The sequence below is a fragment of the Myotis yumanensis genome, unplaced genomic scaffold, assembly GCF_028538775.1.
Source record: "Myotis yumanensis isolate MYYU_CA2020_CCGP unplaced genomic scaffold, mMyoYum1.0.hap1 SCAF_15, whole genome shotgun sequence".
Classification (NCBI taxonomy): Eukaryota; Metazoa; Chordata; class Mammalia; order Chiroptera; family Vespertilionidae; genus Myotis; species Myotis yumanensis.
In genome coordinates, this window is record NW_027223766.1 from 40,340,036 (window position 1) to 40,352,040 (window position 12,005).

The window sequence follows — 12,005 nt, forward strand, 5'->3', positions numbered from 1 at the left end:
ATTACTACCATTTTACACACGAGAACACAGTGCCTCAGAAAGACCAAGAACTGGCTCAAAACAACCAACCAGCCAGTGGTGGAGCCAGGACTTCAGCACCCAGATCTGTGTGACTCCAAAGACATCCGTCCCCATCTACTGTCTCTGTCATTGCCCCACTACTTAGCCTCACTAAGCCTCGATTTCCTGGGGTATAAAATGAGAATCATGATATCTGCATCAAAGGTGGGTGATCAGAGAAAAGGAGAAGGTAAGCCTGACTCAGAGCCTGGCACGCAGTGGGGCTCATGTCACAGCTTCCCATGCCAGGCACGACAATGTGCCAACGGCTGATTTAGATCCTCCCTTGACAGCAAGGGGAGGGCACGAGGTGGGTGAAAGAAAATAGAGAAAAGACACACGAACAAGAGAGTATCGGCAAAAACCAGCTTCGCCAAGTCCACAGCCCTGTCCCAGATCCAATCAGGGTGGAGCAACCCCTAAAGGGTCTAAGGCCAGAGACCAAGGGAACCCAGGAGGCCAACCAAGAGGTCAGAAGGTTGAGCTGAGGCGGGAGCCCCAGATTACAGGCAGACTGCTGTTACACAGGGTCTGTTCACCGCATGTTATCCGAGGGCTGACATGTGACAAGGACGAAAGATAAAGCATAGTACTCACAAGCCCTCAGTGTGTCTCACCTCCTTTAGGAGGACAGGAAATTTGGAGCTTAACCAGCAACCGGGCCCTGTTGTGCTGAAGAGAAATGGACAGCGCCAGGGACAAACAGACCGTGGGGAACAGTTGGTGCCGTCCTGAGTATTTATTGCATCTCTCAGCGGGGCCAGGCCCTGTTCCAGGCCCGGGAGGCAGAAGGGAAGGACAGAGACTCCGTCCTTGCCATTTGGCAGGATATCTGGGGATGCAGGGAAGAGAGATGTCCGAGAGGTATTGCTGGTGAAAAGGACCAAAACAGCCAAAGAGAGGCAGAGGCCAAGTCACGAGCAGTCATATGGCCCCCCGTTGAGGAGTTTGGACAGAGTCCTGTGGGCGAGCGCACCTGGGCCAGTGGAGGGTCCCTTTGAAGGGCTCAGGCCTGGAGGCAAGAAGTCCAGCAAGGAGAGAGCCTTGCCCTCGGGGATCCGCCTCCTCTAGGGGTTCCCTTCGCGGTCTGAGTGCATTTTTGAAATGACTGTCTTCCCCGCTGGACTCACCAAATTGGAACCCACTCTCAGAGGCTGCAGCTGGAAACGGTGCCACTTCAGAAAGATGGCTTTGGCCAAACACACACCTACTAAGTGCAAGTGAGTATTTGGAAAGAAGGGGGTGGAGGTAGGGGGAGTAAATCAATATAAATAAACTAGGATAATCATCTGTAACCACAGTCTGGATGAAAAGGTTTCCAGTGACCGTTTCCAAAGGACAAGGCCAGAATGAGCAGGATTAAGCTTGACAAGCTTCTCAGTTCGTGACTCGCTGTGTCTAAGCAGCTGGTGGCTTCCAGCATCTCTTCCCCAACAGCCACACAGGACAGAGATGCTGTGGGTCTTATGCCGGAAGCATACATAAAACTTCAGTTGGGCCGATTGGATTTTGTGTTTCTGTAATGCAGTAGTTGGCTCTCAAATTCCCAGTTCCTGTCTTTGCAGCTTTCCCTGGCTAGCTTTAAAAGCAAGTTTAAGCTTCCTTTATTTTTTTTTTTCTTCTGAGAAGTCAAGTTCAAGCTCCCACTTTTGACAAGTTCCTGCAAGGTTCTGGAAGCAGGTACAGTTGGCTTTGATTTAAATCATATTGCCATCCTTGATGTTTACGAAAGGAGGTGGCTTTTCCAATGGAAGAGCTTGGACAGCATCATCCGTAAAGTCAATAACTTGCTTGTGTGGCCTGACCCCACCCCAATGCACAGATTCCACTGTGAGACAGTTCTGCTGGGCTTGGTGTAATAGACACAGGGACGTGAAGCCTGCGAAAAATCCATATCCTTTCAGGGTTTTCCTCTAACGCAGCTTTTTCTTCAAGTTTCCCATCCTAAATATCTAGATCTGACCTCAGGGATTTAAAAATATAGATAGATAGATAGATAGATAGATATATTTCAGAGAGAGGAAGAGAGAGAGAGAGAGATAGAAACATCAATGATGAGAGAATCATTGATCATTTGCTTCCTGCACGCCTTCTACTGGGGATTGAGCTCCCAACCTAGGCTTGTGCCCTGGCTGTAAATTGAACCGTGACCTCCTGGTTCATGGGTCAATGCTCAACCACTGAGCCACACCGGCCAGGCAGACCTCAGGGACTTATAAGAAGGCAGGTAGCCCTGTGGAAAACTTCATGAAGCCAAGGTCATGCAGGGACTTAGATGACGCCGTACGGGGACTGGCTCACGCAGGCCCCACACCACTGACCCACGGCCTTGTAGTTCCTATCCAGAAAAAAATCAGTAAACGGGGGGCTCAAACATCACTGAGGAGAAGATGGCCACTCTACAAACCTGGTTCCTCACTCTGCGTTCTAACCCTGTCCTCTCTCAGAGAGCATGTCCACCTTCACGCATTTAGCTCACATCTGATACCCAACTCCCTGCTTCTGATGGTCATCTCAACCAGTATTTGCTGAAGGCCATCACACACCCCAGGCATTCCACCAGGCTCTGTAGCTCACAGAGGCGTAAGTCGCAGTCTTCACCCTGCAAGTCCCCTGTCTCGTAAGCATCAGGAGCAGAGCCTCTCTGACAGGGGGGCCCACACAGAAGAGGGGGCTTGAAATGTGAAGAGGGAGACAGGGGGTCCTTGTGAGCATCTGAGCCTTGAACTCTGCCTCACCCCAAGCTTGCCTACCCTCGGCCTTTCTCCTCCCTGAGCCAACAGTCCCTTTTTCTGCTCACAGTTCTGTTTCGGTGGGTGTTGACTTGTTTATTACTTGCTCACAAGAGTCCAGCTGACACAGGGGCAAACCACAGCTGTGCCTGCAATAGCGCTCATCCACGTTCTGTAGCCCCTGGACATCGATTCACAAAAGATTCACCTTCTCCTTTGAGCTTAAGCTGGGACCTGCCCTGGAGTTCAGACATGTCAGGACAGAGTGGTGGTGCTGGCAGCGTGTTTGCATTGGGGACCACGGAGCCTCCCCGAAAATAACTCACCTTCAGGGCAGGGCGCCAGGCCCGGCAGCCTCACCCAGCAGTGGGAGAGCCACGCCTCAAGGTCGGAGGGGAGGACAACTCCAAAGACAACCAGGGTTTGTCCCTCAGATCTGTCCTCTGTCCACGACCTGAGCCCATGGAGAGGAGGGGGCTGAAAGCAAAATCTCAGGAAGCTAACCCTAGCCGGTTTGGCTCAGTGGATCAAGCGTCAGCCTGTGGACTAAAGGGTCCCAGGTTCGATTCCGGCCAAGGACACATGCCCGGGTTTTGGGCTCAATTCCCCCCCACCCCACATAGGGGTGTCTAGGAGGCAGCCAATCAATGATTCTCTCTCATCATTGATGTTTCTATCTCTCTATCTCTCTCCCTTCTTCTCTGAAATCAATAAAAACACATATATTTTTAAAAAATCTCAGAAAGCTATTTGTCACAAGAGTATCCACGGTAGGGTATAAGCAACGCTACGAGGGACCTCCTCTAAAATTACAGCACAACACGGAAAGGGAGAGGTCTCCCGACTTTACAATGTCACCCGCCCATTCTGGGTCCCTTTCCGCCTCACAGGACTGACGCTGGGGACCGGTCGTTCTTTGTGGGGGAGCGCTGTCCTGAGCATTGCACCCCTGGCCTCTCTACTCATGGATGCCAATAGCAGGCGCCCCCAACTTGTAACAACCCCAAATGTCTCTAGATTCACCAAATGTCCCCTAGGGGGCAAAACTCACCTGGTGAAGAACCACTGGGGCAATAATTAAGAGTGCAATCACTTCAGTGCCCACCGGAAGTGGGAAAAATAAATGCTGCAAAAATCAATGTGCCTGGACCATAGGCCAGTGCCGGGGAGGGGGCTGCCAGGGAGGGGACACTTTCTTAAGCAGAAAGACAAAAAACAAAAAGCAGAAACAGGACCCCGGGGTAGAGAGCAGCAGCTGGCAGGACTGATTCGCGAGCAGCACCCGAAGACGCCCTGAAACGCTTTGGGAGACTGCAGAGGGCTCGGTCCCGGGAGGACGGGTGGTGGCAAGGCCCAGTGTTGAAACATGCGCTTTTCTCTTCACGTGAGCCCGTCTGCACCAGAGCGAGGGAGACCTGAGAACATTTGGATTAACTTTGCAAAATCCCATAACCTTGAACCGTATTAAGCGGCTTGGTTAGCAATTACCCACTACTGTTCTCTCAGTCACAAGTCAATTTACCGAGGGTCACGGGGTAATAGACTCCAGACTCCATTTCTGGGGACAGAGAACAGGGCGGTGTTACCCGGGCAAGTTTAACCAACAGTCTCTAGGGCAGCAGGGAGATTAGCTTGGGTGAGAGGAGGCATTGAGACAGAGAGAAAATAGTTCCTGTGGGCCATGGAAGTGGAGTTTGGTGACAACAGGCAAGACCCTTTGGGGGTTTTAAAAGGAACGAGATTAATTTATTCACCACAATTTGGGGGGGGGGGCGCTGATGCTGAGGTGCTAGAGTGCAATGAGAATTGGCTTTGCTGTCAGACAGAACTGGGGTTCCATCCCCTCAATCTCATCTACTGGTTACGTGATATTGGGCAAGTTACTTCTGTCTCTTCATCTTATAAAGTGGCTGGAGCCGACCTAACACTTAGTAGGTGCCTTACCACGCTAGCTGACCTTCCATAAAGGTAAGCAGGAGGTACCCCCTGGACAAGTCCCGAGGGGACAGTGATCGTCTGTGCTGTTAGCTGGACCCTGTGAGGGACTCACAGACCAATGAGGCTTGGTCCGTGCCCTGAAGGGGCCTGACATTTCATTCTTCAGTCCCATCCAACCAACATTTCCATTGTGTGCAAGCAGAGGACTGACCGGTCCCTGTTCCCCATGTTACTCTCCCTGGGCCCTGCCAGGAATCCCAGGAAGGAGGCCAGGGCTTGAGGCTGCTGAGGCTGGAAGACGGCCTCCTTACACTGCTGCAGTGTGTGAGTGAGGCCGGCGGCTGCATATAAAATACCTTGGAAGCAGCGCCTGTGCCAGCCTGGCCTGGACTCATGCTCTGCCAAGTTTTTGTTCGAGGTTCGCATCCAAGTCTCAGTTCCAGAGGCCATATCCTCCCCGGGGCCCAGCCCAGGAGCCCTGGTGCAGCCAGCCCCGAAGTCCCAGGTTCAGATTCCTGGGCAGTCAGCTCCCTGAGAACCCATCGTGACTAGCACCAACGAGCCACTGGCACCACCGTATGCTCTAAACCAGTGATGGCGAACCTTTTGAGCTCGGTGTGTCAGCATTTTGAAAAACCCTAACTTAACTCTGGTGCCGTGTCACATATAGAAATGTTTTGATATTTTCAACCATAATAAAACAAAGACATATTTTTGATATTTATTTTATATATTTAAATGCCATTTAACAAAGAAAAATCAACCAAAAAAATGAGTTCGAGTGTCACCTCTGACATGCGTGTCATAGGTTCGCCATCACTGCTCTAAACACTGCGCGGTTTAAACCACTTGTTTTCTTGGTCCTGGGGCTCCAGCTGCCTTCTGTTCTCCATCTTGCAATTACATCCCTCTCATTAGCCCACCCTGTCCTAGCTTTGGCCTTATCTCTTGGCTATCAATATGCTCCCTCATTTTCCCCAGCTCCCCATTTCTGCAACCCCCTCTCTTATCATTCTCTTCTGGGCCTGCCAGTAACCTCAGAACCTAGCCCAGGCCTGCCCTGGGCCATTAGATTGCCATCATTAGACTCCCCTAAACCCTGAGACCCTAAGGCCATCAGGACCCTCTACCTCCCTCCACCTACCTTCATACCGTTTCTACTCGCTGCTGAATATTCATCTCTAGTAATGATCTGCCCACAGCCTCATCATCCAGTAAGACCACCAGTTCCTTCAGGGCAGGAACCCAATGGTAGTTATCGGCCGAGCCTGGAGCCTAGTACAGTGCCTGGCACATAGTTGGTGTTCAACAGTTTCAATGACTCCATAATGACTGCCTCAGGTCCGTTTTGGAATAAGATGAGGTTTAACGGAACATACTCTGCCGTGAACTAGCCGCTTGCCCTTCGGGAAGCCATCTCCACTCACATTGCTCAGCTGTAAAATGAAGAGGTTGGACCAGGACCAATGAATCTCTTTTCCATCTAATAGAGAATCCCAAAGACTATGGGTTTTCCCCCCTCATAGGATATAACAAGTTTTGTATTTAAGTTAGTCATCTTATCTCAGCTTCCCTTCTTTCCACTGCCTACTTAAAACCACAACAAAACAACAGTTCTTCTTATTTTCTTTTTATCTGAGTTATTTATTTTGTTTTTAAATTAAACTTTTTATTTTAAGATCATGTGTAGATACACACACATACACACACACACACACACGTAAGAAATAATACCAAGAGATCTGTATGCCCTTTCCCAGGTTCCCCAGAACTATAGTACAAGATCACATTCAGTGTTGACAGGGGTACACCCCACCCATCTTACTTAGATTTCCCCAGCCTTACTTGTACTCATTTGTGTATTTGTATTTGGTCCCATGCAATTGTATCACATGTGTAGGTTCATGTATCTACCACTAGTCACGACACAGAGCAGTTCTGCCAACTCAAGGACCCCTCGTGTTGCCTATTTTTTGTTTGTTTGTTTGTTTGTTTTTTAATATATTTTTATTGATTTCAGAGAGGAAGGGAGAAGGAGAGAGAGAGATAGAAACATCAATGATGAGAATCATTGGCCAGCTGCCTCCTGCACACCCCTCACTGGGGATGGAGCCCACAACCCCGGGCATGTGCCCCTGATCGGAATTGAACCCAGGACCCTTCAGTCCACAGGCGGAAGCTCCATCCACTGAGCCAAACCAGCCAAGGCTATCATGTTGCCTGTTTAATAACCACACCCTCATACTCTCTTGTGACCTGGCTTCATCATCCTGCTGGAGCCCTCATTAATGAGTTAAACAGGTAGCTGCACCTGCTTACCCTTTGTATGAACATTAAGATTTTTAACGTTTTGAGGAATATACTTTGATATATTCCTTTGGCATTAATGAAATTATCCTATTAAGTAGCAGCTCCAGGCTGAGCCCTCATGACAAGGGTAGACCAGATGGTTCCTAATTCTTCACCGGAGACTATATTAATGAAAACCATCACTCTATGTGCCAGGAGCATGGGTGATTTAGAAAGCTACTTTTCTTCGTTGTGAATCAGTTTTTTCTTCTGTAAAATTAAAACAATAACAGATCCTATTTCAAGGAGTTCATGAAGAATTTAATTACAGATGCTCCTCAAGTTACGATGGGGTTATGTCCTTGTAAATTCACTGTAAGTTGAAAATATGCTATGTTGAAAATGTGTTTAATACACCTAACCTACTAAACATCATAACTTAGCCTAGCCTACTTTAACTGTGCTCAGAACACTGACGTTAGCCTATATTTGGGCAAAATCATCTAATATAAAGCCTGTTTTGTAATAAAGTGTTAAATCTCTAATGATGTTTCTTATGTGTGTCACTTTGGTACCATTATAAAGTAAAAAAACACCATTTAGTCAGACCACCTTAAGTCGAGAATCGCCTGTAGTGAATACACAGAAATCACTTAGAATAGTATGGCATGTGTGTTCTCTCATTTAATACCCACAGCAACCCTATGAGGTAAGTACTCTTATTATTTCAATAAACAGATACGAAAACCAGAACATTTAAGGAAGTTCAAGTATCTTTCCCAAAGTTCCCATCTAGAATTGTAACTCTGGACACTGTGATTTCAAGTATCGCTTTGCCCGACTCACTTCATGAGAATATTGGACAGCTGTACCAATAAAAACCAGAGACTGGGGTTCCAGGGGAGCCCCGGCTGCTGAGACGTGGGGGATTTTGCACGAAATAGGTGGCTATCAGGAAAATAAATCCTGAGATCCAAATAGCCCCACCATCTTATTTATGGAGTTTGAGAACTATCCCTCGGAACAACAACTTCAACAACAAAAACCCAAAGGAAAACCTTTGTAAGACGAGTGAAAGAACATTCTGTCTACATTTTCTTCCCACACAGAGCTGGGAACACCTGGGGAAAAGAAACACCGGCTCCGACTCATTTAGCAAAGGGAAGGCAGCACAGTAGACGAGGCCTCAGAGCCTCCTCCCTCCAAAAGCCAACGTTTCGGATTCACAGCTCTTCCTTAGAAATAGTGATTTCAACTGAGGGACAAGGAGAAACTTCCTGGATCATGTCTGAGGCAAGATAAAACCTCCGCCAGCCAACAGCCTAGGAAGTGAAAGCTCACGGTTGGAAAAGGCCAGGAGGAAAGGAACCAGAGGCAGAGCTTGAACCATCCCCACCAGTCCCTCCCATCTCACCTCCCCTGGAGCTGGGAGCTGGGCCACCAGGGATGAGTGCCCACGTGCTGGTACGGTGAGAAAAATGAGTTACTATTGTGGGAATGTTCATTTGGATGGGTGCTAAGATTGTCTGTGTCCCTTCTTGGCAAGACTGGTATTCGCTTTCTCACTTTTTCAGCAAGGGCTTCCTCCCCCACTCGTATCCCCCTCTTCCCTGCCCTGTTTTTCCCCATATAGCACTCATTTCTAATATACTGTGTACTTCCCTTCTTTTTAATTAACCCATCATGCCTTATTTCGGAGGGCACAGATTCTTTATTTTGTCACTATTATTTTCTGCAGTGCCTAGAACAGTGATGGCGAACCTATGACAGGCGTGTCAGAGGTGACACGCGAACTCATTTTTTTGGTTGATTTTTCTTTGTTAAATGGCATTTAAATATATAAAATAAATATCAAAAATATAAATCTTTGTTTTACTATGGTAGCAAATATCAAAAAACTTCTATATGTGACACGGCACCAGAGTTAAGTTAGGGTTTTTCAAAATGCTGACATGCCGAGCTCAAAAGGTTCGCCATCACTGGCCTACAACAATGAATGCCTGGCACATAATAGGTGCTCCATAAATGCTTGGCAAATTAATTTAGAAGTGTTTTTTTCATGTTTGTGTAAATATCCTTTCCAATGAAATGGTAATAATAAATGATAAGCCTTTGTCATGCCCTGATGGCAAAATAAAAAATTAGCAACTCTATATTAGCATGTGCACACATTCACACATTTTTTTCCTTTTTAATTTTACACAATTTTTTTTTTTAATTTTGCTGGCCCATGAATTCTACAAGTCTGGGACTCTAGGTCCTCAGGAAAGGGTTTGGAGTAAGGCAGGCTTGGCTTGAGTCTGGCTCTTCCAGCTGTGTGATCTTGGGAAAGTTCCTTTATACCTGTAAGCCTTAATATCCTCACCTACAAAACAAGAATAGTAATTGAGAGGGTGATTTCTATACAGCAGGGACCCGGTACGGAGTAAGTTTAGTTCGATGAATAAGTGACGCTCGCCACTGTGGCTCAGCGGTAGCACAGGCAGGCTTCCCCAAGGCCTTGTCCAGGGCCCTCTTGGGGTTTGCCGACAGCTGGGCCAAGCCAGGCCAGGGACACCCAAGGCAGTTTCCTGGCATTCACAGGAGCTAATCTCGATTCACTGTGCAACTCCTTTACTGTAAATACGAGTGATTAAATCAAAAGGATTCAAGGCACCACTGCCAAGCTGCTGAACCCGATCTGCCTGGGGGTGCTGACTTCAAAGACCCTTATAAATGAAGGGACTAATCAATGAATCCCTTCCCCCGGCATAACTAGGAAAGATAGGAATCGGGTCAGGAGCCATTGCCAAGAGGACAGCCTTCAGAAATGATGACAAAACAATCCTGAAATGTAAACGAGAAAACAGCACTTCAGAGCGATTCGATTTGCACATGTTTTCAATATTGAATGTTTTGCTTTTCTTCAAGCACAACCTTGCTTTTTGCTAGAGTTCACACTATTCAAGAGTCATGTTAACAAAGGAAAGTTGTGGAGACAGGAAGGATGAAGACAGAGGTGAGGTCTGCTGCGTAGCCTTGAGAAAAAGAGAGCTGAGTCAGAGCAGAGAGAGAGGAGTCTGGACTTTCAACTGTTTGGGGAGGGCAGAGAGATGAGTAAGTGGGGAGGGTAAGGCAGTCGGCCACATTCTGACAGCAGGCTCTGTCCCATGATCATCCTGGGTAGGGATCACCCTGTACAATTCCATGCAATGAAGATGGATGGAAGGGGGACATGTCCTACTTTAAAATTCTTGGCTTAGAGACCCTGACAGTTCTTCCCTGTTGAGGGTATGCTTTCTAGCCTATTTAGAGTGCTTGGTCCCTTAAGGATTTCCCCAGGACATTGTCTTTGGTGAGATCCATGGAGGTTAGAATGGATTTGAGGGAAGGCTAAATAGTTGAAACCCCTGCCCTTGTTGCCCACAGACTAGTATTTAAAGGGGGGAGTTGCTGAGCAGGTGACCCAGAAATCCTCTGCAAAGGTCCAGCTGTGAGTGTTGATCCTCCTCCCACAAGAAAGCAGCACCACGTTGGCATGTAGGACCACACAGTCCCTTGAAGTGGCCACCTCCAGGCAGAGTTGGAAGCAATGCAGGTAATATCCGAGAACAGTGTGAGCATTGAATCTACTAGGGGCTAAGAGACCAGCTAGACCAGTGGTCCTCAACCTGTGGGTCGCGACCCCTTTGGCGGTCGAACGGCCCTTTCACAGGGGTCACCTAAGACCATCCTGGATATCAGATATTTACATTACAATTTCATAACAGTAGCAACATTACAGTTATGAAGTAGCAACGAAAATAATTTTATGGTTGGGTCACAACATGAGGAACTGAATTTAAAGGGCCAAAAGGTTGAGAACCACTGAGCTAGACCTTCTGACTAGTTCTGTCCCTAGGCCTCCTGACATTCTTGGTGCAGTCCAGCATTAGCAAGAGGATTCCCCCTGCAAAGTGACCCTGGGAGAAATCACAAGAGCACTTAAGAAGGCACCTCTGTGAAAACGTGTGCGGCTTGTGTGGTAGATGGAAATGTCAGCAAGCTTTGACGATTACATCTCATCCTATATAATCCTATATAATAAAGAGGTAATATGCAAATTAACCCTCACGCCCTCCCAAGATGGCTGCCTACAACCAGGCCAGCAGGAGGGTTAGTGAGGGACAACCAAATGACTGAAGCAGAAGTTGGACATTCCCCGAGGGGTCCCGGATTGGAGAGGGTGCAGGCTGGGCTGAGGGGACACCCCTCCCCATGCATGAATTTCATGCACCGGGCCTCTAGTGGATATAAAATAGTTCAAATACATAATGGGTAAGAGGCAGCCGGAAATGTCGGGATGCCCTTTCTGATGGAAGGACCAAAGGAAGGCACGTGGCATGGCCATTCTGTGGACTCTGGTGGCCTAGGGTTGGACCCAGACTTGTAAGTGTCCTCAGTGGTGCCACTGTGGATCAGTCATTCATAAAATCATCTCAACGGCTGTCTCCCAGAGTGGATTCCTCAGAGCCTGAAGTTTACAGAATGATAACTGATGTCCTTTGAAAAAAAGAGTTATGGTAAATGTGTAAGTTTGGGCAATTCTGTGTTAAGGGATATTCATTTCCTGAGGCTACTGTACAAACGACCACAACCTTGGTGGCTTAAAACTACAGCACTCTATTCTCTCACAGTTCTGGAAGCTGGAAGCGCAAATTCAAGGTGTTGGCAGGGCAGGGCTGCCTCCCTCTGGTCTTCCTGGCCTCACCTGGCGTCTGCTGGCAGCCGGCATTCCTCTGCATTCCTTGGCTTGTGGCCGCATCCCTCCTTCTCCACCTCTTCTTCACATGGCCGGCCTTCCTCTGTGAGCGAGGAAGTGTTGGAACTCACTCTGCCTCTCTTTTAAGGTTATGTGTGATTGTGTTTGCAGCCGATCCTGACAATCCAGGATAAACTTCTGCTCTCAGGATCCTTAACTTTCATCACGTCTTTTGTCACATGAAATAGTAGTCACCCTTTTTCCAT

General features: G+C 47.9%; 1 protein-coding gene across 2 annotated transcripts in view; it reads right to left on the reverse strand.

Annotated features, from left to right (window-relative positions):
- The window catches only part of BAALC (BAALC binder of MAP3K1 and KLF4), a 55,267-nt gene that overhangs the window by 25,682 nt on the left and 17,580 nt on the right, over nt 1–12,005 (reverse strand). The window lies entirely within an intron of this gene.